The following is a 6000-nucleotide window of genomic DNA, read 5'->3' on the forward strand; positions in this document are numbered from 1 at the left end:
GTCTAGTTCAGGTTCAGAAGTGCACCTGCTCAGCTGCTCGTTGTTTAATACATGGTATTCACCAGTTGTCACCCCAGAATCTTGAACTGCTCAAACATTTGGTGTGTGTGTGTGTGTGTGTGTGTGTGTGTGTGTGTGTGTGTGTTTTAACGAGAGAGCACAAGTTGGGGAGAGGGACAGAAGGAGAGAGAAAAATCTCAAGCAGGCTCCACACTCAGCACCAAGCCCGAGGTTGGGCTCAACCCACAGCCCTGGGATCATGACCTGAGCCAAAATCAAGACTGGGTCTCTCAACCAACTGAGCCACCCAGGCCCCCCTCAAATGTATTGATAATAGCTCAAATATTACATAATGCTACATTTTATCTTTTTACTTTTTATTGAAATGTAGCATATGTAATCTTTAAAAAATTTTTTAACGTTTATTCATTTTTTTAATATGAAATTTATTGTCAAATTGCTTTCCATACAACACCCAGTGCTCATCCCAAAAGGTGCCCTCCTCAATACCCATCACCCACCCTCCCCTCCCTCTCACCCCCCATCAACCCTCAGTTTGTTCTCAGTTTTTAAGAGTCTCTTATTCTTTGGCTCTCTCCCTCTCTAACCTCTTTTTTTTTTTTTTCCTTCCCCTCCCCCATGGACTTCTGTTAAGTTTCTCAGGATCCACATAAGAGTGAAAACATATGGTATCTGTCTTTCTCTGTATGACTTATTTCACTTAGCACAACACTCTCCAGTTCCATCCACGTTGCTACAAAAGGCCATATTTCATTCTTTCTCATCACCATGTAGTATTCCATTGTGTATATAAACCACAATTTCTTTATCCATTCGTCAGTTGATGGACATTTAGGCTCTTTCCATAATTTGGCTATTGTTGAGAGTGCTGCTATAAACATTGGGGTACAAGTGCCCCTATGCATCAGCACTCCTGTATCCCTTGGGTAAAGTTTATTCATTTTTGAGAGACAGAGATGAGTGCAAGCAGGGGTGGGGCAGAGAGAGAGGGAGACACAGAATCTGAAGCAAGTGCCAGGCTCTGAGCTGTCAGCACAGAGCCTGATGCAGGGGCTCGAACTCACAAACCATGAGATCATGACCTGAGCTTAACTGACTGAGCCATCCAGATGCCCCAGATATGTAATCTTAAATTCAATGAATTGTTATGTATGCTGAATGGCCGTCATCAAAAGGATCAAGAACATTTCTAGCATCCCAGAAGGCTCCTTCTTGCCTTTTCCTTGACACTGCACCTGTAAAGGTAACTCTTATTTGACCTCTATCAGTATAGATTTGTTTTGCCTGTTCAATTTCATGTGATACCATATATTATATATATGGTATAGTCTATTCTTTTGTGTCTGACTTATTTTTCTCAGCATGATGACTGAGTCATCTACCTTGTTGCATGAAATGGTAACTCATTATTTTCATTCTTATACATTAATCCATCCTATGGACATACCACAATTTATTCTACCTTTGATGGCCATTTGTTTCCAGTTGTTAGCTATTATAAAGCTACTATGTACAGTATTGTATAAGTTTTTAGTGGACCTAGGCACTCACTTTTGTTGGGTGCATACTTACATGCAGAATTGCTGAGTTATAAGGAATATAATGTTAACCACATGTAATTTTCCAGTTTCCCTCCATAGAGATTTTATTCAGAAATTAAATCAGTCAGGTATTTCAGCATTTTTGCAGCAACTTCAATCTACTTATGATTTGATCTGGTCATCCCTTCCTGTTCATCATATTTTTGTCTTCTGGGATGATTTTATCAGTTCCTCAAGCGTTTTCTTAGCGTTTCTCAGTGGCTCTCAAGAAGTTCTTCACCAATGACTGGGTGGCTCAGTTGGTTAAGCATCTGACTCCTGATTTCAGCTCAGATCATGATCTCTTGTCTCAGTTTGTGAGTGCAAGCCCCGTGTCTGGTTCTAGCATGGAGCCTCCTTGGGATTCGGCTCCCTCTCTCTCTGCCCCTCCCCTGTGCTCTCTGTTTGTCTCTCTCTCAAAACAAACTTCAAAAAATTTTTTTAATAAAAAAAGTTCTTAAATTTCTTTTAAAAATTTTTTCTTAATGTTTATTCATTTTTTGAGAGAAAGAGAGACAGAGTGCAAGTGGGGGAGCAGCAGAGAGAGAGGGAGACACAGAATCCAAAGCAGGGTCCAGGCTCTGAGCTGTCAGCACAGAGCCTGATGCAGGGCTTGAACCCATGAACTGAGAGATCATGACCTGAGCCAAAGTTGGCCACTCAACCAACTGAGCCACCCTGGCACCCCTTCAATTTCTTTCACAAAGCCAACATGACCCACTTGTTAGGCCATTTTAACAGTGTGTTTCACTTTTTTTTTTTTTTTTTAAGTTCATTTATTTTGAGAGACAGAGCAAGCAGGGGAAAGGCAGAGAGGGAGAGAGAGAGAATCCCAAGCAGGCTCCACACTGTCTGCAGGGAGTCCAATGCAGGGCTAGAACCCATGACCATGAGATCATGACCTGAGCTGAAATCAAGAGTCATATGCTTAACCAGTTGAGCCACCCAGGTGCCCCTTTTAAAATTTTAAATGTTTATTTTGAGAGAGAGAGAGAGAGAGAATGAATCCCAAGCAGGCTCCATGATCAGTTTACAGCCCAATGTGGGGCTTGGTCTACAACCGTGCAATCACGACCTGAATGGAAATGAAGAGTCAGACACTTAACCGACTGAGTCACCCAGGCACTCCAGTGTGTTTCACTTCCCTGTCAATAGAAAACCCTTAAAATCCTAAACACATTCTTCCCAACACGCATGGCCTGTTTTAAGCTTGATTGTTGCCATGACTGTTCAATAGAAGTGTTGTAAAGAGCAAGACTGAAGAATGTCCAACTCTTCCAACCTTACCACATTTAGATTAGGGTTAGCATTCATGGCTCTGAGAGTCAGAATCTGGAATCTCAGCCTCGTGGATGTGACTGAAAAATCATGCTTAGGTCAGCAAACTGATGGACAGCGGTGATGTTGGGAAAGGTAGTCTTCGATGACTCTAGGAGCACGTTCATAAAGAGTGTGGTACGTCAGATGGTATGCCAAGGCCTTCCTCTATGAGGTCTTACTTGTAGAATGTAGAACTGTAAATCCCAGCTGTGGAAAGTGCTGCGGTCACCTAGCGGTTTGCATGTGATTGCTGGAGTACAAGCTTATTGTTTGGTTTTGCTTTGTGTTTTAGGGCACTGGATCTGTATCCCTGTAGAACACGTCTGGTTTTATTAAAGAAAGGGCTACACTGCCACCATGACAGAGGAGGAGAATGGTGGTCACAAGGCCATTAATGATTTTCAATCCAGGGCCTTGTGTTTCTAGTTTGGAAATATAAAAGCAGTTGGGCATTCCCCCCCACCCCCAAGATACCAACCTCATTATATTCTAAAAGATAGCCATTTGGCCAGCAATTGTTTTTAGTAGCTCTGGGTGGCTTTTACTCTCTGTTCTACACAGACACAGCCTCACTAACGGTTTGCTGGTTTTAAAAGATGAAGTGGTTTCTGAACGTTAGGCCATCCTTGCCTGGTTTTGAAATCCTTCCATCTGAAGCTCTCTTCTTCTCTGGCAGGAGGTTGAACTAGGTCTTGAGACCAAGAGCTTCCCCCCCCTCCCCCCCCCCCCCCGTTTTTGTTTTTTGGTGTTTGTTTGTGTGTGTGTGTGTGTGTGTGTGTGTGTGTTTGCCACGTATTGCCATTGTTAGGCTCATCTATTTGGTTCCTTTCTTCCAGGAATAAATTTGTGCTCTTTGAGTCTTCATTAAAGGTTCATCACACTTACTTTGTTGTCGCTGTAGCAGTTACGCAAGAACTTGAAGACCTACTACCTGGCTTCACAAATTTGTTGAATCTTGACCGCTCATGTGAATTTCTTGAGGTTCTATTTATGTGCCAGCTCGGAGGTGGACACAACCACCCCTTGGTAAAATGGTTGGATTGCCTTCACATGGGTCGTGTTATATGGAAAAGAGGCATCTGTTCTGGAGTCTAGTTCTGAAAACGAAACACTGGAGTCGCAGTCAGCCTCCTAAGATACAGGCACGGAGAGGCCGAGAACTGGAGCCAAAGAGAACATGGCCTAGTCTCCCATCTGACACTGGCGTGGAACGGTGGCGGGTAACCTTCTGCCCCCTATTTAAGAAGTTTGCGTGAAGTGCGTCTATGATTAAAACCCCATCCTGGGGCGCCTGGGTGGCTCAGTCGGTTAAGTGGCCGACTTCGGCTCAGGTCACGATCTCACAGTCCGTGAGTTCGAGCCCCGCGTCAGGCTCTGTGATGACCGCTCAGAGCCTGGAGCCTGTTTCAGATTCTGTTTCCCTCTCTCTCTGACCCTCCCCCGTTCATGCTCTGTCTCTCTCTGTCTCAAAAATAAATAAACGTTAAAAAAAAAAAACAATTAAAAACAAACAAACAAAAAAAAACCCCATCGTATCTCATTAAGTCCTCACACTGAAGATACCCCAATTTTTACAGATTCGGAAACCGCGGCTCGGAGAGGTTAAGCGACCCGCCCAAGACTACAGGGCTGGTAAACGACAGCGTCAAGGATTTAAAAACGGGAAGCCACTCGCAAAATACCAGGGCGGCGACGAAATGGCGACCGCAGAAAACCTGTAAGCCCGGGCGAGACGCCCCGCCCCGCCCTCCGCTGCCGCCCCGGGCGCTCGTTTCGTAACCGCGGCGGAGGGCGGGGCGCTGACTCCGGGCCCGCCGGTGGTCACGTGGTCGGTCACGTGGGCGGGCCGCCAGAGCGGGGGCTCGCACGCCCCCCAGCGGCCGCACCCGTTGCCGGGCGTTCCTCGCGTCCCACCTGCCTGCCCCGACGGAGGTAGGAGCCCTGAAGCTAGCGCCCGCCCCGGCACTGCAGCTCCCGCCCCCGCCACCCGCCTTCCGGAGCGTCTGGAACGTTCTGCGCCGGAACAAAGGCCCCAGGGCGGAAGCGAGGGCCTGAAGCTTGAAAGGCTAGGGCCTCTTAAGCCGGCCGCTGAGGGGCGGCTCCAGTCCAGGGCTCCAGAGGCGAATGGAAGGGACCGGTGCTTCTGCCAGTTTCCAATTCGAGGCTTACATCTTTACAAGTAAAGGGCCCACTTCCTCCATCCCTCAAAAAATTTTCCTTTGCATCTCCATCTCTCTTCCTTCAGGGTAGTAAGTAACGTCTAGGGGCCCTCCACAGGAGAGAATCTTTTTGTTCACCTTGGAAGAGGGAGATCAGAAGTAGGAGACACACAGGTTATGTTAGAAACTAGTATAAAGGAGCACACCTATTATAATAACCACAACCTCTTCAGCTCTGCAAACCTCACCAAGATTAGGCAGTCATCAAATGTCTTGCTTGCCAAATATACCCTTTTGTTTATGCGTGCTAATTTAAAAAAATACTGACTTTTTCTAATTTTCCTTCCACCTTTATGTCCTTCAGGGCCTCTACTCCTTCCAGTGAATCCTTTTTTCTTTTTCTTTTTTAACGTTTATTTATTTTTGAGAGAGACAGACTGCAAGTAGGAAGGGGCAGAGAAAGAGGGAGACACAGAATCCAAGGCAGGCTCCAGGCTCTGAGCTGTCAGCACAGAGCCCGACACGGGGCTCTGGCCCACAAACCACGAGATCATGATCTGAGCTGAAGTTGGACGCTTAACAGACTGAGCTACCCAGGTGCTCCTCCTTCTAGTGAATCCTAATTGGGTGTCTCCCAGGCTTGTCCTTGGTTCATTCCTCCTCACTGATTCTCAAAAGTGGAAGTCTTGAGGAGATAAGGACGTTTCAACTCTAGGTGCAAATCCAAACTGAGGGAAGGGTGTCCTTGATTACTTTAATGTTTATTTTCTTTTTGAGAGAGAGAGAGACACAGAATGCGAGTTGGGGAGGGTCAGACAGAGAGGGAGAGACAGAATCCAAAGCAGGCACCAGGCTCTAATCTGTCAGCACAGAGCCCAATGTGGGGCTCAGACCCACAAACTGTGAGATCATGACCTGAG

The sequence above is a fragment of the Leopardus geoffroyi genome, chromosome B4 (genome assembly GCF_018350155.1).
Source record: "Leopardus geoffroyi isolate Oge1 chromosome B4, O.geoffroyi_Oge1_pat1.0, whole genome shotgun sequence".
Classification (NCBI taxonomy): Eukaryota; Metazoa; Chordata; class Mammalia; order Carnivora; family Felidae; genus Leopardus; species Leopardus geoffroyi.